Genomic DNA, 27673 nt, shown 5'->3' with positions numbered 1-27673 from the left:
CAGAGAGAAAGGAAACATGCACAGGGGGAGAGAGAGATGAAGAAGCTGGCCTCCCAATGAGCAGGGAGCCTGATGTGTGGCTTGATCCCAGAACTCTGGGACCATGACCTGAGCCGAAAGCAGACACTTAACTGACTGAGCCACCCAGGTATCCCCTTCCTATTCTTCTTAGTGTGGTCTTCTCTTTATCTCTTTAGCTGTGGAAGATCTGTTGGGCCAATGTTCGGGCCACATTCAGAGTGAGTTTCATTACAGGTAGTTGCCTCAGTGTGTCTGTGGGAGAAGATGAGCTCAGGATCCTCCTATTCCACCACCTTCCCCTATTCTTAGACTGGTTTGGCAATGGGCTTTTAATACAACCATTAATTGCTTCCAAATGTCAAAACAAAAGTAGAGGAGTAAGAATTAGAGAAAAGATGTTGGAAGGATGTTTAAATAAGTAGGAGGATAATTAACTCTCCCTCCCTGGAAATTGGAAAAAGGAGAAAGTTGCAAGAAGGTAGAGACTTGGATTATATTTGTCACACTGGAGTAGTTTCATTGAAGTCACGTGAGCAAAAGCCAGATGTCTTTGGGGTTAATAATCTACTTTTGAGGTCATATACACAATAAGTAGGGAGTATTTTAAAATAAGTTTTATTGAAGTATAAATGATATGCAGTAATACGCACCAGTTTTACGTATGTATTTCAATGGGTTTTGATGAATTTATATACACCAACATAAAAAAAATAAAAATATAGTTTATTTTCATTATTATACAAAGTCCTTTTGTGAGCCTTCTCAGTTCACTCCCTAACTTATTGCCCCAGGCAATCACTGATCTGCTTTTCTTCACTACAGATTAGGTTTGTTCTTTCTAGGATTTCTCTTAAGTGCAGTCATATAGTGCATAATCTTTTGTGTCTGGCCTTTTGCACTCAGCATGATTTTGAGATTCTTTCATGTTGTTGTATGTGTCAGTAATTTGTTCTCTTTTATTGGTGAGTATGTAAAATATGTTTTTGAGCAGTTTTATTAGTGACATAAGGTATAGACCATAAGAGAAAAATATAAATAAATGTCATACTTTTTTTTCAGATAGCAAAAACCTGAGAGTGTTTGTAAATAGAATAGATAAAAGGACTCAATACAGAAACCAAATAGAGAATACTAAATAGGAAATAATTTATTTAAAATATTCCTAGAGGACTCTGGGTTATAAAAGGAAAAATGCCATGAAATGAGAGTACAAGCAAGGAAGCTAGCCTTAGAATTAAAATAGATAAACAAAACAAAAAAGCAGGAAGAAAATGTTTCTTTAACCACAGTGAAAGAGATAAGGTAAGTTAAAAAGGAAGTCTGGTTAAAATGAAATTTTCAAGATATAAAGAATATCTCAGGGATTATAGTGGAAAAAAGATAGTGGTGAAAATATACATCAAATAACCTAGATTTTCCTTGTAAGAAAGTGAAACCATCCTGTCAGAATTAGAAATATGGAGTTGGAGTTGAAAATGTGAGGAAAAAAGGTTCTATTTTATTAACATGACACATGGAATCAGCTGGTGACTTCTTGTACACTCAGCATATATATATCTCTCTCTATATATAGATATATATATAGATATATATATATATATTTAACTTATTCTAGCAACATTTGAAAAGAAAGAAGAGAGCATTGGGTTTTGCACAATAAGTAGGGTATGGGGTCAAGAAAAGGAAGGATTTCATTGTGTGAGGAAGTATCATTTAAAACACTAACTCTGGTTATTGTAAATAATGCTGCGATAAACATAAAGGTGTGTATCAGTGGGTTTTTTGGGGGGTGCATAGTTGCTAAATACCCAATAGTAGAATTGCCATGTGATATGGTATTCCTAATTTTAATTTTTTGAGGAGCCAATGATGTTTGCACCAATTTGCGTTTCTGCCTACAGTTCATGTGGGTTTCTGTAGAAGCAACCCAAATTCTACCGATAGATGAATGTAGAAAGAAGATGTGGTATACATACAATGGGATATTACTCAGCTGTAAAAAAAGAATGAGAACTTGTAATTTGTAACAACATGAATGGACCTAGAGGGTATTATACCAAGTGAAATAAGGCAAACAGAGAAAGATGAATACCATATGATATCACTTATGTGTATAATCTAAGAAAAAAACAAAACAAATGAACAAACCAACAAAAAAAGATACAGACTCTTCAGTAAAGAGAACAATTGGTGGTTGTTGGAGGGGATGTGGAGTGGGTGGGATGGCCAAATAGGTAATGGGGTTTAAGAGGTACATCCTTGCAGTTATAAATAAGTTATGGAGATGAAAAATACAGCATAAGGAATATAGTCAATAATATTGTAATTACATTGTATGCTGGCAAAAGATGATTACATTTATTGTGGTGAGCATTGAGTGGTATATAGAATTATTGAATCAATATGTTGTACACTTGGAATTAATATAACAGTATATGTCAGTTATACTTAATAAAATAAATTTTTAAAAACCCACTAACACTGTGATCTAGATTAAGGGGAAAGAGAAATCCAGAAAGTTGATGGATGAAGAGAATAAAAGAGGAAATAGAGTGAGGGAACAATTGTGGAGAATGTGGAAAAATCCAATCTATTCAGTCATGGATGAATCTCATGATCCCGAAGTTAGGCACCATTGTGTTCTCTCTTTAATATAGGGTCCTTTGGCTATTGATCTTTTCCTGGGTTGGACTAGAATTCTCAAAAGGCCCTTTGAACTAAGTAATTAGAATCACATGCACTCCCTCAGAAAAATTCCATGTTGCCTTGCATTCTACTCCCATCTTTGTCTTTAATTTGGAGCTTCCAGAATTCCCTATGGTATGTGCTCTTTTTTTTTTTTTCTTCCTTTCTCTTGTAGTTTCTGCCCTAGCACTTGACCCTGATCCAGTAATGAAATCCCCTAGCATAAAAATTTAGAACAGCCATAAATTCCACTTATTATCATCTATATTGCCTATATCAAGACGTCGAGATTTAAGGTACATATGAATAATGTGAAGTGTTATTAAATGCAGGTTCTGATTCAGTAGGTCTGAGCTGGACCTGAGAACATGCATTTCTAGCAAGCTACCACAATATGCTGATGTGCTTGAATAACATTATCAGTAGCCTAGATCTGGCATATACCTCTCCATCTTGGCCTTTGCAAGTAAAAATATATCAAGGAAGGATGAGCTGAAAGGTGTGACTAAACGTGGGAAATTGAATGGAGAAAATATTGAGGTCTTTGGAGTTTTCAGCATTGCACTGTTAGGAGAAAACGCAGATGCTAACTAATACCATCATAATAAAATGACAGACAAAGTAGAGAGAAAAATAAATGAAGTGGGTAAAAAATGTGATAAAAATAAACTGACTGACAAGGTTGTAGATAAGATGCTGTAAATGGATAACCTAGACTTTGAAAGAGGCAACTGTTGAAAGCTTGTCTAGGATAATAAAGTCATAACAAAGCACATCATAAACAAATGAAATTCATGTTCTGTTTGGTAACTTTAATCACAAATTCCTAAATAAGCAAAAAGTAATTATTACACATGTGTTGCCAAGATTACTGTTTTCACAATTTAAAAGTGTTTTCTCACCTATAGATGGGAGAAAAAATAGTTGGCTTTGGAAGATAACTTCTGATGGCTCTATAAAACAATAATCTTGGTATCCAGGAATCCTCACCTAATTTCTGCTGAGCTCTTTTCCCTTGTGCTGTATACATTCCTCAAATGACAGTCCTTCTCATTGTTTTTTTTTTCCAATTTATTTATTTTCAGAAAAACAGTATTCATTATTTTTTCACCACATTGTTTGTTTATGATTCTGAGATTTAACTGGCCTGTCATGCTGGAGCTCTGTGCTTCTAAGCACCTTTATCACTGCTGAGATCTTGCTTATAATTTTTGTGTCCAGCTGTGGTAAAAGTAAATGCTGTTTAAAAAGGAATTGATGGAATTTTTTCTTTATATAGAATCAAACTTGGAAAAGGGACCATCAATATAAAATGAGCAATACAAATAACTTTCTTTTTTTTTTTTAACTTCCATTTACTTTTGGAGAGACAAGTTAAGATTCTATTCCACTTAGAATTTCTTTTCATGTTGGACCCTGCAGTATAGGTACAATAACTGGGCATATGAAAGTAGCTGGTTGGGTTTAATTTCAATAGGAATCAGAGGTGGGTTAAAATAGAGGGAGTGGTTTAAAGAACCCTTCTCATTTTCTTTCAGATACAATAGAAACTACTGAAAAGTGGTATTTGTGGAGAAGTCATTTTAGCTAAACTAAACACACTGAATGTGTTAGTATTACAGGCAAAGATCATTTGGTAAATATTAACAAGATCACATTTGTGTAAGTCTGGCAAATTCTACATTTTAGATGGCTGTGAAAATTTGCTATTATTGTCTTAGTTTGGGTTCCCTCAGAGTTAGACCTGTGACAAGGATTTGAGTTTAAGTAGTTTTGGGGATTGTTGAATCCAAATACTCTAGAAAGAAATGCCCATGCTGATAGTTGGACATCAGGCTAATGTGCAGTGAAGTAATAAGTATGAAAAATTCTGGATTGACCACTGCTGGTGTCTACTGTAGCCTGTAGTATTGAATTCCAGTTTTTATGTATCCTCTTTCTTACAGGTATATGTTATTCAATTAGAACTATTTTGAATTTAAAAAGTAATGGGAGGAAATGCTTACTATATGAAATCAGAAATTTAGAATTGTGAAAATGTGGCAAAAGACTTTTAGAACATAATTTTATCTGTGATTATAAATATATGCTATTATTAATGGGACCAGAAATCTATCAGACCTTTGTCTTAACAATGAGATCTACTAGAAACCGTGTTTTCGGGGATCAAATTTCCTTCTTTTGTCTTTGTTTTTTAAAGATTTTGTTTGGTATTTGACAGACAGAGATCACAAATAGGCAGAGAGGCAGGTGGGTGGGGGGAAGCAGGCTCCCCACTGAGCAGAGAGCCCGATGTGGGACTCGATCCCAGGACCCTGAGATCATGACCTGAGTCGAAGACAGAGGCTTAACCCACTGAGCCACCCAGGTGCCCCATGATCAGATTTTCTGATGACTGTAAGTGGCAAACTGTAGTGAACAGAGGCGTACTGGTATCTCCGAGAGTGGATTTGCCTACCATGCCCTACAGCAGGAGCAGTGCCCAATAGTTGAGTTGAGAGTGTCCCAGCATTCACCTATCTGTGGGTAGTGAGATCACATTGATAGGAATAGCTCAGTTTTGACTGGATTTTGCTATGACTTCCTGACAGTGCTCTTCCACATCTTTTTCCCTTCTGTATAGTGCTTTTTTGGATTTCTAGCTTGTGCACCACTGTGTCTCAACTATTTTCAGTGAGCCTATTATCATTAATTATCCTTTGCTAGACACTGTAAAACTTTAATAGGTGCTGTGGGTTGTCTATCATGCCTTCAAGGTCAGAATGGCAGTAGAACCTTTTGAAGTTAAACCATATGAGTTATGAGAGTATAGAGAGGTAGAGTTTGAGGTAACATGGAGAATACACGCATCAACTGAAGATACTTAAAGTCAGATATTTTAAACATTCACCACAATACAATACAAACCTGAAATATACCAAGCTGGTGAGTAAGTGGCAAGTTTGCGACTATTACTCCAGTGAAGATTAAAAATATAAATTAAAAGAAAAAATCTTTTATTTAATTTTCTTTTTGATGGTTGAAATAACAGTTCCATCCTCTAAAATCTACCTGTATTGGAATTATTCATATCTTACTGTCTCATTATGAATATCCATTCTCCTCATTCTTTTTTTGAGAGGCAAATTCATCACAAGTTTATCTTTAATTGCCTCTAAATACTTAAGCAAATGCCCTGGGTGTTGTTGGAATAGGTAGGATTTTAGTAATTTTTTAAGTGCATTCATTCTTTATACAACTATTTGTGTGGTCATTTTATGAACCAGGTATCAGGTGCTGGGGATAGGCTGTGAATAATGGTGACTATAATAGGCAATGCCTCTGAGTTCACATGGTTTCATTCTAGTGAAGTTGGCATGTAGTAAAGAATCATTCAGTCAGTAAAATTTTTAGGATAATTTAGGATACATGCAAATACATAATATATCTTATAATTTTACAAATAGTATTCCAAAATTATTAAGCTACAGACTGTTTAACTTTCAGTTTTTCATTCACCTTATTTTTTGTTAACACACTCTTTATATCTTTGATTTTTTGTCTCATGTATTTGATTTATTTATTTATTTATTTATTATTAAATTGATTTATTTATTTTCAGAAAAACAGTATTCATTATTTTTTTCACCACACCCAGTGCACCATGCAATCCGTGCTCTCTATAATACCCACCACTTGGTACCCCAACCTCCCACCTCACCCCGCCACTTCAAACCTCTCAGTTTTTCAGAGTCCATAGTCTTTCATGGTTCTCCTCCCCTTCCATTTTACCCCAACTCCCTTCTCCTAACTCCCCATGTCCTCCATGCTATTTGTTATGCTCCACAAATAAGTGAAACCATATGATAATTGACTCTTTCTGCTTGACTTATTTCACTCAGCATAGTCTCTTCCAGTCCCATCCATGTTGCTAAAAAAGTTGGGTATTCATCCTTTCTGATGGAGGCATAATACTCCATAGTGTATATGGACCACATCTTCCTTATCCATTCGTCTGTTGAAGGGCATCTTGGTTCTTTCCATAGTTTGGCGACCGTGGCAATTGCTGCTATAAACATTGGGGTACAGATGGCCCTTCTTTTCATGACATCTGTATCTTTGGGGTAAATACCCAGGAGTGCAATGGCAGGGTCATAGGGAAGTTCTATTTTTAATTTCTTGAGGAATCTCCACACTGTTCTCCAAAGAGGCTGCACCAACTTGCATTCCCACCAACAGTGGAAGAGGGTTCCCCTTTCTCCACTTCCCCTCCAGCACATGTTGTTTCCTGTTTTGTTAATTTTGGGCATTCTAACTGGTGTAAGGTGATATCTCAATGTGGTTTTAATTTGAATCTCCTTGAGGGCTAGTGATGATGAACATTTTTTCATGTGTCTGATAGCCATTTGTATGTCTTGATTGGAGAAGTGTCTGTTCATATCTTCTGCCCATTTTTTGATGTGATTGCCTGTTTTGTGTGTGTTGAGTTTGAGGAGTTCATTATAGATCCTGGATATCAACCTTTTGTCTGTACTGTCATTTGCAAATATCTTCTCCCATTCCGTGGGTTGCCTCTTTGTTTTCTTGACTGTTTCCTTTGCTGTGCAGAAGCTTTTGATTTTGATGAAGTCCCAAAAGTTCATCTTCGCTTTTGTTTCCTTTGCCTTTGGAGACATATCTTGAAAGAAGTTGCTGTGGCTGATATCGAAGAGATTACTGCCTATGTTCTCCTCTAGGATTCTGATGGATTCCTGTCTCACGTTGAGGGCTTTTATCCATTTTGAGTTGATCTTTGTGTACGGTGTAAGAGAATGGTCAAGTTTCATTCTTCTACATATAGCTGTCCATTTTTCCCAGCACCATTTATTGAAGAGACTGTCTTTTTTCCACTGAATATTTTTTTCCTGTTTTGTCGAAGATTAATTGACCATAGAGTTGAGTGTCCATATCTGGGCTCTCTACTCTGTTCCACTGGTCTATGTGTCTGTTTTTATGCCAGTACCATGCTGTCTTGGTGATCACAGCTTTGTAATAAAGCTTGAAATCAGGTAACGTGATGCCCCCAGTTTTATTTTTGTTTTTCAACATTTCCTTCACGATTTGGGGTCTCTTCTGATTCCATACAAATTTTTGGATTATTTGCTCCAGCTCTTTGAAGAATACTGGTGGAATTTTGATCGGAATGCCATTAAAAGTATAGATTGCTCTAGGCAATATAGACATTTTAACAATATTTATTTTTCCGACCCAAGAGCATGGAATGGTCTTCCATCTTTTTGTGTCTTCTTCAATTTCTTTCATGAGTTTTCTGTAGTTCCTCAAGTACAGATCCTTTACCTCTTTGGTTAGGTTTATTCCCAGGTATCTTATGGTTCTTGGTGCTATAGTAAATGGAATCGATTCTCTAATTTCCCTTTCTGTATTTTCATTGTTAGTGTATAAGAAAGCCACTGATTTCTTGACTTTGTATCCTGCCACGTTGCTGAATTGCTGTATGAGTTCTAGTAGTTTGGGGGTGGAGTCTTTTGGGTTTTCCATATAAAGAATCATGTCATCTGCGAATAGAGAGAGTTTGAATTCTTCATTGCCAATTTGGATACCTTTTATTTCTCTTTGTTTTCTGATTGCTGTTGCTAGGACTTCTTATACTATGTTGAACAAGAGTGGTGGTATTTGATTTTTTAAAAAATTATTAGAGTTTATTTAGGACTAAGCACAATGGCTCGTACATGCTATGCTTTCCATAAAACTATTTATTAATGTTAAATACATTATGTTCTGCTAATGATCAGGAACCCTGCCACATACTTTCCATTCACCTCTGTTTAATTTCACAACAACCTTATGATAAAATAACTAGTTTTTAAAATATTTATTCTTTCTTTTCATTTTATTTTATTTCTTTTCAGTGTTCCAGAATTCATTGTTTATACATCCCAGTACTCCATGCAATACGTTCCCTCCAAAATACCCACCACTAGGCTCACCCAACCCTCCACCCAAACCCTCCGTTTGTCTCTCAAATCACTAGTATTATCCACAATTTACAGAGAAGGTTATTTGTGGCCCAGGAAAATTAAATAATAGGTCAATGTTGTATAATTCAGCAAGTAAGTGTATGTGTAGAAATAAAGATTTGTTTTATTTCAAAACCTACTTTTTTAAATACTATACACAGTAGCTCATAGTAGCTCATCTTGCTGGAAACTGTAACTACACCTGTGGAAAATATCAACTGCTTCTATAACAAATAATCCAGATCTAGAAAACATGAAGAAAAAAATAAGCACAACAAATTAAAATTCTCATTAGTTGTCATATCTGATTTTCATTGGCCCACCTTGATTTAAATGAACTGAGAACATTTATAATTAAAGCCTAAATTTTTGCTTGTGGAAAATTGGAGGAGGAGTAATAAGAAACCAGAGAATTGAAATTAATTTCATAGTTTTTATTTTCAAAACATTAAATGATACTATGCTAGAAATTATGAGGTGGTAAAAGTAAATTCTTAATATTTTTAAAATGGAAATAATAACATATCTAATTAAACTGAATTTGGAAAATGGCTGATTGCATTAAGGAAGACTTTTGGGATAATAACTAAATGATTACTACAAACAACACAAAAAGGACAAAAAGGTGTTACTGGTGTGTATAAAATCAATGTTGAATATTTAGATGCACAATATCAGCAAAAAAGGTTTTAACAGTCTCAAGACCCTGATGTGGGACTCAATCCCAGGACTCTGGGATCATGACCTAAGCTGAAGGCAGACACTTAACTGACTGAGCCACCCAGGCACCCGAGAACCTTCACTTTGAATATATTTGATCTTAGAACTTTCTGGTTTTTTTTTTTTATGATGACTTTAATAAGTGGATATAAATTTTTCATTGACTAGGCTGTCATCCCAGATATTTTTCTTTTTTTAATTTGGGGCTGGCTGGCAAAGACTATGTGGTGAAGGATTATGGTTAACAGTGTTGAGGGTGGTTAATGAAATCATCTGTATAAAGAATTTTGGAAAAGGTTCTAGAAAACCAGTGGTTTCTCTGTGTATTTATTGAGGGCACTCACTTTGGGTATTGGGTCATGAAGATGTGTCTTTAATGGGTGTCTTAAAAGCTTTGATGAGTAAAGAAGACAAAGATTAAATTGCATCAATCACACAAAAGTGATTAATTTATATTTAAATTAAATTCAGATTTTTAAAAATCTTTGCACCAGTTTTATGTATCTATACTCTATAATTTAGATACTGTCAGCCATGCACACTATACGCCATTAAGATGTCTGTATTAACAAGTTAAAAGGAACAAATGAGTTATCTTTTTTATTAAAAAGATCAAAAACACACAGCTACAAAGAAATCTAGTTTCTCAGAAGCTCTGAAGTGATTATAAATCTCTATAAAATAAAGGAAAATGAAATTAAATCATCATTTTCCAAAATTGCCTCTGTGACTTTGAAAATTAGTGAAGATTTTCAGTCTTAACATTCTAAGCAATGCTTCACACAAATGGCCATATTTATCAATGAAACGTGATGATATCTTGGATTTGCTTCAAAATAAATGAGGTCGGGGAGTGCCTGGGTGGCTCCATTTGTTAAGCATCTGCCTTCAGCTCAGGTCATGATCCCAGGGTTCCGGGATTGAACCCCACTTCAGGCTCCCTGCTCTGTGGGGAATCTGTTTCTCCCTTTCCTTCTGCCTGCTGCTCTCCCTGCATATGCTCTCTATGCTCTCTCTCTCTCTGCCATATAAATAAATAAAGTCTTTAGGAAACCAGCCAAACAAAAACAAAATAAATGAGGTTGAGGATGAGGAACTGTATAGAGGTATAGATGTAATGTGTTTGACCATGAATTGATAAATGGGTTGGGCAATGGATACATGAAGTTGAAGCTGGGCAATGGATACATGAAGTTCATCATCATAATTATTCTGCTTCTATAAAAAAAGTAAAAAAAAAAAGAAAAAAGTTTACTATTCTAATATTCTACATATTCATTAAGTGTATTTACATAAATGTATGTACATACGTAAATATGTATGGCTATAATGCATGTATGAATGGTTATGTACGCATGTGTTTGTGTATGTATGTATGTATATATACTTACACATATGACATGACACTTCTAACTAGAGAACATGGTAAATAAATATTTGGATTCTGGTTACATGCTATTGCTACGGTGTTTTGGAAGAAATTAAGCTACCACATTTAGAGATAAAGGATTTTTATTTTTCTTCTCTTTAGAGATTATTTTGTATATATGAGAATCAGTGCTTTCCTAAAAAAATTAAAAACTAATGCATTTTTCTGATAATGTCCATATGAAATGTAAATAATCTATACTTACAATGATGGAAAAAATACTAAAAAATAAGTTCTGTAAAAAAATTTAAACCCCAAAATAACTATTGTAGTATAGTAGAAAATAATGAAGTGGTATTGGTTGGGGTGGTGTGTGGGGAAAAGTGATAGTAAGGGCCTTAGGAATTTAACATTAAATGAATCTATGAGTTTATGTGATTGAGAGGTAAAATGAAATTTCACACAGAGACAACTGCATAAGTATACACCCTGAAGTATGAAAAAAAGGTTCATATGGAATGTTTTAAGATTACTATGACTTAGAAATAGTATGTGTATTAAAAAAGTTTTTTTTAAAAATATGTAAGACAGACTCAAATGACGAAGAACTTTTATTTCTGGAAGATTGGTTCCAGTCAATGGCTTTAAATTTAAAGTCATACTTATAGTTCAGTTTTACATGGTCACTTTTCTAATTGTTGCTATGAAATTCTGATTGAAATTGGGGAGATTAGAGGCAGAGATAACTATTAAGAAATCATAACTGTCCAGTTGAGAGGAACAAAAATCTATATTAAGGTAGTAGGAATATAGAAAAAATTTCAAATAGTAACTGGGAAATGGAGCTAAACCATCATGTTGAATTTGGTAGAAAAAGAGGAAGAAAGTATTAAAAGATGACTCTCAGATTTCTAACTTGGGAAAAGGACTATAGAGTATAGTTCACAGTGATTTATTTACAGTTCCAAAATCTATATGTTCCTAATCAGAAAATTTTTCTACCTTTTCTTTTTACCAAAACTCATTTAATGGCATACCATTTTTTGAATTGATCCAAGATTATTAAAAAAATCTTTCCTTACATAATATGAATATTCATACATCTGCTACAGAATTATTTATAGCAGCATTATCTACAATAGCCAAATTATGGAAACAGTCAAAATGCCCATTGACTGATGAATGGATAAAGAAGATATAGTATATGTAAACAACAAAATATTACTCAGACATGAAAAAAATGAAATCTTGCCTTTGACATGTACATGAATGGAACTAGAGAGTATTAATGCTAAGCAAAAAACGTCAGTCAAAGAAAGACAAATACCATATGATTTCACTCCTATTCAGAATTTAAGAAACAAAACAAATGAGCAAAGGGAAAAAGAGAGAGAGGCAAACCACAAAACAGACTTATAACTATAAAGAACAAACTAATGGTTATCAGAGGGATGGTGGATAGGGAAATGGGTTAATTAAGTAATGGTGATTAAGAAGTACAGTTGTGGGCTGCCTGGGTGGCTCAGTGGGTTGGGCCTCTGCCTTCGGCTCGGGTCATGATCTCAGGGTCCTGGGATCGAGTCCCTCATCGGGCTCTCTGCTGGGCGGGAAGCCTGATCCTTCCTCTCTCTCTCTACTTGTGATCTCTCTCTCTGTCAAATACATAAAATTAAAATTATTTTAAAAAAAAGAAAAAAAAAGAAGTACAGTTGTGATGACCAACAGGTGTTGTAGGAAGTGTTGAATCACTATATGATACACCTGAATCCAATATTACACTATATGTTAACTAACTGAAATTTAAATAAAAATTTGAAGAAGTATTTAATTACGAACCATTTTTTCTAGAAAGAGTTGAGACTACTATATAATACATGTATATGTACCTCAGTATCTTTATAAAATCCAAAATATTCTCAATACCGAATCATATTTAGTTGTAAGGGTTTCTGATAGAGATTATGGATTTGTAGTGCTATTTAATGAGATATCATTTATTAAAAAGATGCCACCTAGTCTCTTGAAATGTAAAATAACTCTATAAAATTCAATCATGACCTTTTTGGGAATTACCTGGAGAATAGGTTGTTAAATGAATGTTATCAGGGCAATATGATCAATGATTGACTCACATGTGTATGGGGCAGAATATAATTGAATTTTCCTATTTCTAGATTTCTGTTGCTTAACTTCTTTATATTTCCCTAACTAGAGTACACATGAAAATATAGAAAGGGGGGAAACTCTGTAAATAGAAATAAAAACAAAGACTAAAAATATCTGAGCTGTTAGGAGAACATTGAAAGAGGAGTTCAGTTTCTGATATACCTTTATAGAAAATTTCTACAAAATTTATTGGACATTCTTTAAGAATAACATTTTTTTATAGTTAGTTCCAGGTTATATGAAACAGACAAAATAATCTGTCTCAGCCAAAAAGAGAGCTGCAGTAAGTACAGCACATCACCATATACTTTGACTGGGTTAGATCTATTGATTTGCCTTCCTTGTAGCTTAAGCTTTGAGGATGTTCATTTGAATTGTCCATCAAAAGGGGAATTACTATTTATAAGACAAGTATATCACATAATTCTCTGTAGTGAGTTAAAGAGAGATAGTTTTTTTGTACTCGTGTGTAGGAAAGAATAAATATACCAGTCAGAGTTAAATAAGCAAGGAAGATTTTATTCAATACTGTTTTAATGGAGATCAAGGTTATTACAGCAGGAGGAGATTGACCCCAACTCCATTGAAACGAAGTGGAAAGAGTTTTGAAGCACATGGGTGAGCTTGTGCAAATATACAGGAAGACATTAGTGGGATGTCAGGGAGTTTGGTCAATGTGATTAAGCCATCTGTGTTCTCTAATGGGCGCTTATCTAAGTTAGATTCCTACTATACCATGGCAACTTAGAGATAGAAGCACTGTTTTTTTTTAATGATTATATTTCAAAGAGATGGCTCCAAAGACCTTGGGCAAACTGTCTTGGGTTGTAAAACTGGCAAGAAGCTCGGAGAAGTTTGACATCTCAAAGGGGAAATGCCCTAAGAAAAGTGAGTTCAGGAGACAGTAGGAAGAAAGTTGTCTGAAGTTCAGTCAAGCTGAGAGGAATAGTAGCCTTCTTGGTTAAAGGGAACAACCTCCAAGATGTATTTTTTAATGGGAAAAAAAAAAAAGAAGTTTTTGGTAATGGCTGACTAGATAATTCAGATGAAATTTGCACAAAGCACAAACAGAAATTCTGGATAAAAATTATACTTAAAAAATCTTCTCGAGGGGCATCTGGGTCGCTCAGTCGCTAAGTGTCTGCCTTCAGCTCAGGTCATGATCTCAGGGTCCTGGGATTGAGCTCACATTGGACTCCTGCTTGGTGGGAAGCCTGCCTTTCCTTCTTCCATGCTACCTGCTTGTGTTCCCTCTTTCGTTGCGTCTCTCTCTGTCAAATAAACAAATAAAATCTTAAAAAAAAAACTTCTTGGAAGCCATTAACTATTAAGTTAGTAAAAACTTAAGATGCTATATCAGCAACTAATATAGAAATAAAAATTTCTGATTATTTGAAGAGCTAGAAGTGAGAAAAATGGAATAAAAAACTGGGAGAACATATGGGCAAATATTAAATTTCGAGATGGAGATGAATTTTTAACGTGAAAGTAATAAAATTAATTAATAATTTAATGACATAAGCTTTGACTAAATAAACACTCTCCATTCTATAAAAATATAAGAAGAGGTAAACAGCAACTCTGGAGAAATATTTAAACATAAAAATTAGGTTATAATATTGCTGTCATCTGAAAAGCTTTTGGAAATATAAATAAAATATTCCAATCAAAAATGGGCATATAATATGAACAGAGACACAAATAGAGACATAAATAATATGAAAGAGACGCAAATGACAGTGGAACAAGAAAATAAATCAGCTTCCCTTGAAATCAAATCACTGCATATTATAGATAGATACACTTATCAAACTGGACCTCAGTATCAATATTAAATAGATATTGGTAATAGTTCTACATTTATACTCTACCTCAGTATTGAAAAGTGGTACATAATATTGGAAAATGGTTTGGCAAAAATGTTTCAATCTTTCAGCTTATATTTCTCTAATACTGAATTTTTGGGAAATAACATTAGTGTATGTATGTACATTTGAAATAACCTACATGCTCAATAGTCCAGGAGTTTTAAAATCAATCAAGGAGCATTTATAGAAAATTAAATACTCAAAATATGGAATTTAGTTGAAACTAATATAATATGGAATCCATGCATGAGTAATGAACATAAGCTAAACTATGTATAGTAGATTTTCTTCCTTATACAATTTTTTATTTTCTTATTCCAAAATAGGCATGCTAATTTTAAGGAAAAAAAATATTTTAAAATGTCAACCTTTTCCTCCTCTTCATGGAGAGTTTTACAGTCCTTTATTCCTGCTCCATTTTCTTCTTTCTTCCAAACTTCTACAAATAATTGTATATGAATATAATAATTAAATGAATACACAGACACACACACACACACATATATACACACTCATCATGTACACAGAGAGAGAGACTGATAGACACATCTTTCTTTATATCTATATTGATGGGATTAAATTACTTCTTGAATTAAGTCATGGTTTTATGGTGTAAATATAACCAGACATTAACTTCCACATAACTGACTTTTTTTTTTTAACATTTGGATTTAGAATAAAGGCTCTATAAATATTTGTTAGTTGGTTAGTAGAAATCTTGGACTAGTAATTGTGTTTCAAACATTTATTCTCATATGATAAAACTTGAGTTCATCCAGAAAAGGCAAGCTAATTTTCCCTTTTTTATGTTTATCTTATGCTTGTTTTCTTCACAGGCTAAAAGAATTATAGGATGTCTGGATTCATAGCACCAAAGCAGCACTAATATGACTATATTCCTATCTGTTACCTTCCTGTACTTTAATGTAATGTTAACATTGTGTTTCTCTGAAGCCAATGATAATCTCTCATGGCTTGTAGTGGAAAATTGTTAAGCTTTCCACAGCAAAAAAGAATGCACAAAAAGGAAGGAATAAGTAGGTCTCTGGGTAACACAAAGCATTTTCAAATACCTTGGCTAATGGTTATATGGTAAACTATAGCATCTTCAGTGTTTTTAGGACAGTGGCCATGTCCATTTTGATACCTTACCTCAGTACCCAGTACAGTGGTTAGCAAGAAGTAATCAATTAATAAATACTGTTTTTCAATGAAATTTGGTGTCTGTATAAAATGGGAAAAAATAACTTTTGTAAGTTTATCTGAAATTCCTTGTGACCTGAGTGTTATTTCCATCTTTTTTAGATTCCAGAGGTAGAGCTTCCCCCAGCTGCTTCTTAACTAATGCAGTTATCAGCTGCATTGGGTCACTGCTAATTTCCTTAACTGCTATGTGAACAGTAGTCCAAAGAAGGGTCACTCTTCTGTTAAAGTTTCTGGGAATGACAGTTGCACCCACAGTGAGCCTGCAGTGAAAGCCAGTCCTTCACTTTGTCCATGTACATATGTATGAGAAGGATTTTGTATTGCTCTAAGAATTTCATTTTTGTAGCCCTGAGGGTCATAGTTAAGCCATTTAATTTATCCAGCATGGTTAATGTACAAAGAAAAAACCCTGCCTACCGTAGTTATTAAAAATTTTGAATGTCACTTCTTTTGAGTAAGGATTTTTACTATTTGAAGATTTCCATACTTGGTTGAGAATTTGCTGAGAATCAGGCTCAGTACTAGGCACTGTTAGACACCATTACCTCATTGCAACATCACAGCATTTCTTGGCCCTGGATTTAACTACATAGAGTATCATCTGAGTTTTTTCAAAACCACATGGATAAAATATGGCCAGGTCAAGACCAGGGACCTTCTGATTTCATACCCTACTATGCTGTACACCAGGGTTCACCTGCAGGCAGCACGTGAATGGATAACATCACAAATTTCACCATAGGTAGGAGTTCCTTTGTTACATTTTTTTAGGGTTTATAACTGTCAGCTCTAGAAATCACAGAAGCAGGAGAAGAGACCAATCATTCAAGTCTAATTACAATTATTCAGTAATTAAATAACACATATGACCGTGACTTAAGCAGTCCCATTAAGCACTCTTAAGCAGTAAATGTCTCAAAGCGTTTCTAACATATATATAATTTAAAATTAGATAGTTGATGCTACTGGGTATTTATCCAGAGAATATGAGCACGCTTAATTAAAAGGGATACATGCATGCCCATATTTATAGCATCATTATTTATAATAACCAAGAAATGGAAGCAGTCCAAGTACCAATCGACTGATGAATGGATAAAGATGTAGTATGTGTACACAATGAAATATTATTCAGCCACAAAACTGGATGAAATCTTGTCATTTGCAACAACATGGATTGAGGTTTAGAGTATTAAGCAAAACAAAATAACTCAGAGAAAGATAAATGTCATATGATTTCACTCCTATTTGGAATTTAAGAAGCAAAACAAATAAGCAAAAGGAGAAAAATAGAGAAGGCGACAAACCAAGAAATGACTCTTTTTAAAAAAGCTTATTTGTTTATTTATTTGAGAGAGAGATCACAAGTAGGCAGAGAGACAGAGAGAGAGGGGAAAGCAGGCTCCCTGCTGAGCAGAGAGCCTGTCACGGGGCTTGATCGCAGGACTCTGAGATCATGACCTGAGCTGAAGGCAGAGGCCAACTCACTGAGCCACCCAGGCACCCCGGGACATGACCAATCTTAAAAGAATTCTTTTCAGTTTTTGAATTTTTAGTGAAAGTTCCTCAAAACAAAGATTTGGGCCTATATCCTTCCTCTCCCCTTTGAGATGATAAATTCTATGAAGGCAGGGACTCTATGACCCAATTATTTCTTCTATAACACCTTACACAGTGCCTCCTTTGGAGGGGGTAGGAGTAAAATAAATGTATGCTGAATGACAATATAGTGTGAAGACATTGAGGGTTGTATATATTAGTTAAGACTGGAGTAACAAAGTATCACAACATGGGTGATCCCAAACAGAAATTTATTATTTCATCTTTCTAGAGGCTCGAAGTCTGAGATCAGGGTGTCGGCAGGGGTCCTTCTGAGGACACTTAGGGAGAATCTTTTCCATGCCTGTTACTTAGCTTCTGGTGTTTTGTTGGCAACTTTTGGTATTCCTTGTCTTGTAGAAGCATTGCCCAAATCTCTGTCTTCATCTTCAGACTTTGTTTCCCTGTGTGTGTGTGTGTCTTTGTCCAAAATTTCTCTCTTCATAAGGACAGCAGTCATATTAAATTGGTCTTAATCATGGTTTCTTTTTTCTGTATTTTGTGATGGCTTGACATCTTGGGGCATTGCTAGTCCTGGAGACTTCTGCTCAAAGGGCTAGCTAATTTCTAGAGAGAGTAAATAACTTGCATTCAGGCACACCTTTGATATGTAGACCAGCCAATCCAGAGCCAACACTCTGAGCCACTTTCTCTATCTGGTTTTTATATTCCAGGAGGCAATATTCCTCTGCTCTAATCATCCCAGGGGCAGGTATCAGACAAGTAGGGGCAACTCTGTACACCCCAGAGCTTACTGAAATATTCAAACTAGCCAGTTCCAAACTTGGTCATCCTGTTCCCCTGTTTTACCCATTCCTTCCCATGAAAACCGCAAGAAAGAATTTATCCATACTTTTCACTCTTTCTGTCTCTTGCCTGACCCAGTGCTTCTCTGTGTGGTTCTACATGTTATGTTGTATCTCTTGTTTCTAGGGAACTATGAGAAAACACCTCTCCTTTTGTAACAATAATCTCCTGATCTGTTAGCCTTGATATGCCTGATTGAAACAGACCCTAGCTGCATAAATACAGGGGACAGCTCTGTTCCAGGATGGCATCATCTTGACTAATCACCTCTGCAATCACCTGATTCTCTATAAGGTCACATTATGTGGTACTGGGAGTTAGAACTTCAACTAATGGGCTTTTGTGGGACATAATTCAACTCATAACAGAGGTTTATTTATTTGTGTACTTTTTGTGTTAAAAACATTCAAAAACTTCATAACACATAAGATTGTATAGTGTATAATGTAATGGCAAATATATATAGTATATTTTGGGGAGAATGGTAGGATTGGAAAGAAGGAACAGAGAGTAACCTAAACCCAGTAGATAACTGAAGAGGTTATTGAAGCTAGTTTTCATGTGTATAATGAAGGATTTTTAATGCTATTACCTGTGTAGTATTTGACAAATTTTCTCTGCCTCTCTGATTTCATAATCACTACTCTAATTAGCGCCCATCTTAGATTTTTTTTAAAGATTTTATTTATTTATTTGACAGAGAGAGATCACAGGTAGACAGAGAGGCAGGCAGAGAGAGAGAGGGAAGCAGGCTCCCTGCTGAGCAGAGAGCCCGATGCGGGACTCGATCCCAGGACCCCGAGATCATGACCTGAGCCGAAGGCAGCGGCTTAACCCACTGAGCCACCCAGGCGCCCCCCAGCTTGGATTCTAAAGTGGGGCTTAATCTCAGGACCTTGACATCATAACCTGAGCCAAAATCAAGAGTGGGACCCTTAACAGAGGGTGCCATCCAACTACCCCTACAACCTTCTAACTGGTTTCTCTTGCTCTTTCAAATCTGTTGTCTTTAGCTGTTTTCCTTTTATTACTTTTAGGTTATTAAGGTAATACTAGCTTTTTCAACAGATAAGTGTTTTAACACAATAGAAGTTTTGTTGTTATTTATGAAAATCTAAGACAGATGCTTCTACTTGGTAGGTACTTTTCTTCCCAGAAGTGATTTTGTAGCTCACCCATCTTCAACATATGACTTCCAAATGGCCACAGAAAGGAAAAGAGCATCGAAGAATCAGGCATAGGAGGCTTTTATGGGCCGGACCTGGAGTTGACTAAATCTTAGTTACAAGGCCACACCTAACTGCAAGGGTGACTGGGGAGTGTCATCCACCTGTTGCTTTAAAGGAAGAAGAAATGGGTTGGTAAACTATGAGTAGTGTTTACTGCTGACAGTCAGTTTTTTCTCTGATACTTCCCAATCTGCTTTCCCAACTCATACTGCCCATTCATCCCTTTTATGAACTTGTTGTAAACCAAAAGGAGAAATTGTTTAATCTCCACATATTTACTTTCTGTTTTCACATGTGGGTGAATGCTTCAGTTTTCCTCGAATTAAAACTCCTACTTCTTCACTTCTAGGTCTCGAAACAGTGTTGCTTATCTTTAAAGGCCTAGATCCAGTACCATTGCCATCAAGAAATGTCTTCTATCTTTTCCATGACTTAAAATGAAAAGGGACTTCCCTCTCTTGGATTTCCATAGCCAGTTATTCTAAAGGCAGTTTTGTGAACAAGACAGCCATAAAAATCTCCAATGCACATTATATGTGGAATATTTATATTTATGAAACTATCAAATATTTTATTAAAATTTTTATAAAATCATGAAATTTGGTAAATAAAAATATGTTCTTTAATATAAGAAAAAGTATTTTGACAACAAGAATGAGTGACTCTGTTTAAAGTCACATTCTGCTTAAATATGTAATCTGTTTTAGAGGAAATTGTCTAAACTTTAAAGACTGGAGGAGGTAACTGAGTCAGAGAGGATAAAGGGAGAAAAAGGCATCATTTAGAAGGAATAATTTTGCTTGGAATACAGAACATCCCAGCATCATAGGAGCAGAACTGGCAGCAATCCTTAGCTCTGAAGAAGTAAGTTACTCTGACTCACAAAACTGTCTAGTTTTTACCTGTTTGATGGATTTGTTCTTAATAATTGAAAAATCTGACTCAACAAACTAGTTCCTCTAATTCCAGTATAAACAAGCAAACTTTCTTCTTAAATTGGCTTATTATATAAACTGCCTGAGAATAGGAGAACACACAGGCCACAAAGATAGAAACATTTAACATTTGGGACTTTAATCAGTCTCTTGTGATTTTACTTAAAGTTAATCTCATCTCTGGTGTGCCTGTGAGACTGCATTTCTTGATAAGTACCAGGATCTGCTCCACGGAAAATTTGTCCTCTGAAACTTTTTGGAGTTTTAGTGACCTAATGAACAATATGTATCCAGCATCAATCACCTGAGGGTTCCTTATGACATCCATCACTCTCTATTTTCTGTTATAGTCCAGTGGGTATAGTAAAATAAATTTGTCATACTAATTTTAAATACTGTATCTAAGACTGAATTACCATGATATCTATAGTGCCTGTCCAGAGCTTTGTTGGTGATCAACCATAAACTAACATTTTTAAAATTAGGAGCCAGTGTGAATGTGAGATACACATAGGAAGTATTCTACTTCCTGAGGAAAATCGTATCTGATTACGTGACAACTAAATCCCCATTTATTTTATAGTAACAAAACCCCCTCGGGTAAATTCAGTCTGTGGCTTGTTTTTTGTTTTTGTTTTTGTTTTTGTTTTACTGCTAATGAGCTAAGCATAGTTTTTGACATTTTTTAAAGCTTATAAATACAACAAACAAATAGAAACAAAAAAGGGAGAGAAGAATATGAAACAGAAAATGTATGTGGCCCACAAAGCCTAAAATGCTTACTATCTAGCCTTTTATGAAAAATATTTTTCTTTTTTTTTTATTTTGTAGAGAGAGAGTCAGGAGGTGGGGCAGGGAGGCTCTGGCAGAGGAAGAGAGACAGAGAATCTGAGGCAGGCTCCATGCCCAGCACAATCTCATGACCCTGAGATCCTGACCTGAGCCAACACCGAGTCAGACTCTTAATTGACTGAGGCATAAAGGCACCCCTGGAAAACATTTTTCAACTCCTGTCTCACATTACCAAGCTAAACTGTGATATTATTCTAATCTACCAATTATTATGTTACCTGACTAGTTTTCTGTAATTATGTCTATTCCTTCAGAAATGTCCTTTCCATGTGAAGGGAACTTTCTGAAAAGAATGTGATTTATTAACTTCCACAAATCAACCTGTTTATCAGAAGCTAAAAAAGATTTTAGTTAGCATCTTACTCACTACCTCCAAAAAAGTGCACTCTAATCATTACATTTAAGTAGTCTTTCATTGGTTCCAAATTAACACATTTTGTTATTTTCACTTTAGTTAATGCAATTAATTTGGATGTGCATCTTAGCCCAGTATCTTACAATTAAGTATTGCTTAGTGATTTCTTCTCAGAAAGGCTATAAATAAGAGAACAAGTGAATGCTTTTAGTTTAGATAATTCTATACTAACTATAGCTATACTTTTAGCTTTGTCCTAATTTTATTTTTCTAATTATAAAAAGAAAACAAGCATTATACAGTACTTAACCCTAAGATGTGCTTTCATTTGCCTTCACATTCTCTCACCAAAATCATCTTTATATTGACATTAGAAATGGGCTTTTTGACTTATTTAAAATAGTCACTTGAAAGAGAAGCATATTAAGGCTGATTTGCTTAATGATGTGGGAATAAAGCCTGACATTTTAGAGACTTACTGGTTCCAAGAAAAGAGACTCTCTTAAGTGAAACATCACTAATGTGTTTCCAAAGGTCAATAGTTTATTACCTTATAACAGGTGGATCCGAGCCACTTGGTCTAGACTAATCAATGTCTTTTTTTTTTCCTTCAATCTTCCTGATTTAAAAATCATCACAGAAAGACAGATGAATATAGAAATGTAGCAAGATGGCGTGAAAAGATAGAAGCTTAGTTTTGTTGTTGTTTTTGTCCTTTTGTGGAGCAGGAATTGATAGATGGTTAGAGTGAAGATGGAGCTGTGGAGAGCAGGCGGCATGGTGCCGTATTTGATGGTTCATTGTCTTCTGCCCATCTTGTCATCTTCTTCCTTTGTGTTTTGCAGTCCACTGGGAATAACTGAACAAGAGATTGTCAGGTCTTTTTTGTATTCACAATTGAAAATACAATTTTTTGTAGGGGAAGCTACCTATTGTACTGCTGCTAAAATACTTCTTCTCTATTGCCGTAGTATCTTCGAGAATTGCCACTTATGCACCAATAATCACCTTGTATCTAAAAGATTATTTTCAGGGCAGAGAAAATTGGAGAATTATGAATGGAACACTGCTTAGGTGTGCGATACCAGAGCCAGGACTCGTTTGGTTGAATTAAAAACAGTCCAACTAGATTCAGAAAGGAAACAGGAGATGAAGGAATTTGTTGGAAATATGTAGTGTGACCTTATAAACTCTAATACAAGAAATTCAGTCATATCCCTATAAAAGTGGGCCCAAGAAATACATGACACTCAGGAACCGCTGGAACACTTTTTGCTGACACTCCCTCTCTCTACACCACTGTCTTCCATTCCTGTTTGTTTTCCTGCCCTTTCTTGTGATCTTTCCTGCTGCTGCATTCTGCCTCGAAGCAGCATTCTCCTTTCTCTATAGATTTGATTTCTTGGTATCAAATACAGGAAAAACATACACAGTTGCTCCTTCTAGTTCAACCACCAAATGAAACGCTAAGTCTACTCTCTGAATCTAGATTCCAAATGCTAACATGAGAGAATCAGATTGTCCTTGTTTGAGCCAGCTGCCTATTTGTGACATGATGAACTGCCATCTCTGGGGTGAAGTTACATGATCTACTGACTGCCAGAAAGTCTAGGGAACCAGATTATCTAAAGGGTTGGGACACTAGGGTGAGATGAGTGGCTACTACATTAACATTGAAGACATTTATTTGGGGCACCTGGGTGTCTCCGTCAGTTAAGCATTTACCTTCAGCTCAGGTCATGATCTCAGGGTCCTGGGATAGAGTCCCACATTGGGCTCCTGCTCAGTGGGGAGTCTGCTTCTCCCTCTCTTTCTGCCCCCCCCCCTGCTTGTGCTCTCTCTTTCTCAAATAAATAAATAAATAAATAAAATATTTTAAAAAATATTTTCATTTGGTTTTCCAATCATTGTGAACATTGAAGACTATTGATTCATTCACCAAATGCTTAATGATCATCTGGTATGTGCTCAAGTTATAACAATGAGTAAGATACAGTCATTTCTTTTAAGGAATGTATAATCTTCTGGCGTTGACAACTCCTAAAACACTTTTTATGAAATCATTTCTTTACCTGCGTGTACACAGTGTACCCATGTGAGGAGTTTTGGAAGACTCAAATGATTTCCTGGGAAAAGAGTGAGACACAAGCTGCCCATTAAATGATATATAGAAATTAGTCAGGTGGAGAAAGTTGGGGAAGTCCACACAGAGAGGATCTAAGTCCTTATCAAAGGACTTATCAAAAAGTCAATTCACCAAAGAATCAATTTGGCAAACTTGTCTGTTATCAAAACTCATTTTAAGGAATATCATTCTTTTAATACTAATACATTCAATAGGTATCAAAATGAGTATATTATGTTTATGAGCTTTATAATTGAGTGAGCTTTATAATTTTACTGAATTGTTCATTTGATGAAATTGATATTTAGTAAATTTATAATTCAGTGCATTGCCTTTGTGTTGCTGGGGAGAAAAACCTTCCTCTGCCCTTCAAAGTCCTTCTAGCTGGACTTAGAATGAAATCCACATGAGACAGATTAACAGGAGAAAGTCAAACTTAATAACATATGTACAGGGAATTCACACACACACACGAGATTCCAAAGACAGTGAGCTTATATTAAGCTTATATGAGCTAAGGAGTGGGGTAGCTCTGAGGATAGGAAGGGGAGGATAGTCATTAGCAGGAAGGTGAAAGGAGATGTTTTAAAAAATAAAGGTGTTCTATTTTCCAGTTAAGTTTCATAGGTAAAGGGAAGTCTCTATTAATAATTCTTTTCCTGGCAAAAGCTCTCCTTTCCAATGTAAATGTAGTCTCTTGAGGACCAGGAGGAGAGCTGTTAGTGCATCTGCTGGGTTTTGATTACTTTTAATTCAAAATAATATTCATGCCAAATTGGCCCATCTTGGGGCAGCTTCCCCTTGGCCCTGGGCACATTGGTCTGCTTTCAAGGCCATAGTTCCAGAGTATGAGGGAAAAAGTTTTTGTTCCTTATGGGTAGAGCATGAAGTATGACTTGGGCCAAAGAAGATGGTTTGGGAGGGGGAAAGGAAGAGAGGGGAAAATTAAACTACCTCTTAATAGGCTTTTCTGTATTGACAAAAGTTAATGTCTAAAAAATATGCATAATAAAAATATGTCAGACACATTATTTATATTGATTTTATGTTTACCCATATCCGTTTCATTCTAATGGGTTGTAGGCTTTTTGAGATCAAGAAGAATATTTTTTCTTAAACTAAATTATCTCTGATTTGTTATGATATTTTAGCATACACACATTTTCTTTTTTTCAGCTTTATGAGTTCTTTGAGTGATCAGTATATATATTTTAACAGACTAACCCCTTATGCTCATTAACATTAAGTATAACTAGACTTTATTAATTTCCAGTTGACTTGCAGATGCCTCTGTTTCTTCAGAGATAAAAGTAGAGGACTGTTACACAGATTTCATTATATTTCTATGCTTTCTGAAGTAGAAAAAATTTGTCCCTTTTACAACATTAGCGACTTAAGATATTAATCAATTATAAAAGAATGATATGTATTTAACATTTGGAGCTACATCATATTGATTATTAATGCAGGTCTCAATGAGTGTTAAGCACAGTAAGCAATTACCACTCGTGACTCGTTCCTTCACTTCCACAAGATCTTTTCCCAGGTTTTAGCTGATACAAATAATTTGAAACTACCTCTTTAGTTTTCTATTGATTTCTCTCTTTCAAAACATCTTGGTACTTAGAGAAATATGATCCAGAAAGAATATGATACTTTAAATTAAATAAAAATTAGTATAATTTTGGATAAAGGAGTGCTTAAGGTATCTAGAAATTAAGATCAGAAATTATGTATGTCCCATTGCTATGGTAAACGGTTGGTTTTCCAAAGTGAGTATTTATGCCTGTACCCTCTCAGTGGGAAGGCTGAATTTATAATTGCCTCATTATGTCCATATTGACCCTTAGTTGACTTTTATGTGTGGGTCTGTACTGTTGCTTGGTTAAGTGAAAGACAAAAAAGAGGAAGAAATGATTGTTCTATTAAAGATTAAATCACAAGAAAGGCCACACAAATCATGGTGGTAGTCTGTCTCTCTCAGCCAAAAAAAAAAAAAAAAAAGGTTGTATTGGGGTGCAACTGGCACCCCAGTCAGGTATCTGACTCAGTCAGGTATCAGGTCAGGTCATGATCTCAGGGTTGTGGGATCAAGTCCCGCATTGGGCTCCACACTGAGCAATAGAGCCTGCCTGAGATTCTCTCTCCTTCTTCCTCTACACTTTGCCCCACTTGCACTCTCTCTCTAAAAACTTTAATGAATAATAATAAACAAATAAATCACTGTGGCAGGGTACCAGTAACTTGATATCTTGGTGGAGTTTCCAAAAATAAATGTAAAGGAATAAAATTATTGCAAGAATACTTCTGGTGAATAATATTGGGGGAAAAAAGAGTTGTTAGTGCACAGAAAGAAAACATGGTTTCCTTATAGCTCATGTTTATATTTTTCCTCCTCAAAAAAACTTTATTATAAAAATATACTAATATAACATAAACCAGATGTGGGATAGAGGAATTTAAAAGCATTAATAATGAAATGCACACAATAATTTTACTAAATATGAATGCCTTTGAAGTGTTGGTGTACTACTCTACAGTTGAATCAGTTCCTGCTGTGCTTGTCAGTCTCTTTAACTAGGCTCCACCAGTAAGTTTATTTTAACAGTTTATTCCATTTGTATTTATAAGACTAAGCAGGAATGGGAGTATTTGTGACATGTCTATGGGAAGTTTCTGTTTTGTAACTCTAAACTTTTCAAGGGAATATGTCATATCTGCTCTTCTTGTAACTATCCCAAGATATAGATGAGAGTGTTTTGTTCATATCGTGCCTTACCTAAATATTATGTGCTGACTGAATGGATCTGAGAAGCAGGATGCTTTAATGGCCTCTGCTTCTCCATTATAAGACCATTGTCAATGACTCCAGGTGGCCATATCAAAGACTGAGACACTTAACATTTATAGTCTCATAAAGTGGGGATCACCTTGGAATCTATAAGTGGAACTATAAACTGGCAACAAACATTACAAAACTGGCAACAAAGATTCCCCAGGATCTCATTTCGAGGCCATCACATGATTCTCTAGGAGGCCTTTTCAGCTTTAAGAACTGTGATTCAACTCTGCTATCTCCTTGGTTTTGCTAGATTGTAAATTTTGGAAACTGCTGACCATTACTCATCTGGTGGCTGCTAACACCTATCAGAAAGCTGTCATGCACAATAAGCAGTTTCAAGGACCTAAAGCCTTTGTTGTTTCTTATCTAACCCAGACACACCTTCCTGGGTGGCATCAGGACGTTATGCTACCATTTCTTTGAAAAGTCCTTCCACTTGCTTCTAAGATGAAGGAGACATGGCTGAATCTGAACTCTTCCCCAGAAGATGTGCTACCAACTTTTTCCAAAGATCTTTATCAGATCACTAGCAGAATCCAGGAAAAATGCTTTCAGTCAGTTTAGGTAGGCTCTGCCATCAGCTTTCTTATGGGCTGCATTTTAATTGAGTTAATCCTTCCATCACACCAGTAAAGTATCTGTAGTTCACTATTATTGTGTAGATTTAAAAAAACAAAAAACAAAAAAAACTTAGAAAGTAAATAATCAGACTGAAGTTGGCTGAATCAGTCCCCAGCTTCCTGGTCTCAAATCGGGAAGAAAGACTTTTGGTATAAAAATCCCCAAGAGAATATTTAAATAAATTTTATAAAGATTTATTTTATTTTATTATTCTAAGAGACTGATCACAAGGAGGTAGGTAAGAGACAGAAGGAGAGGGAGAGTGAGAACCTCAAGC

This window comes from Neovison vison, chromosome 6, assembly GCF_020171115.1.
Source record: "Neovison vison isolate M4711 chromosome 6, ASM_NN_V1, whole genome shotgun sequence".
Classification (NCBI taxonomy): Eukaryota; Metazoa; Chordata; class Mammalia; order Carnivora; family Mustelidae; genus Neogale; species Neogale vison.
This window is presented reverse-complemented; position numbering follows the sequence as displayed.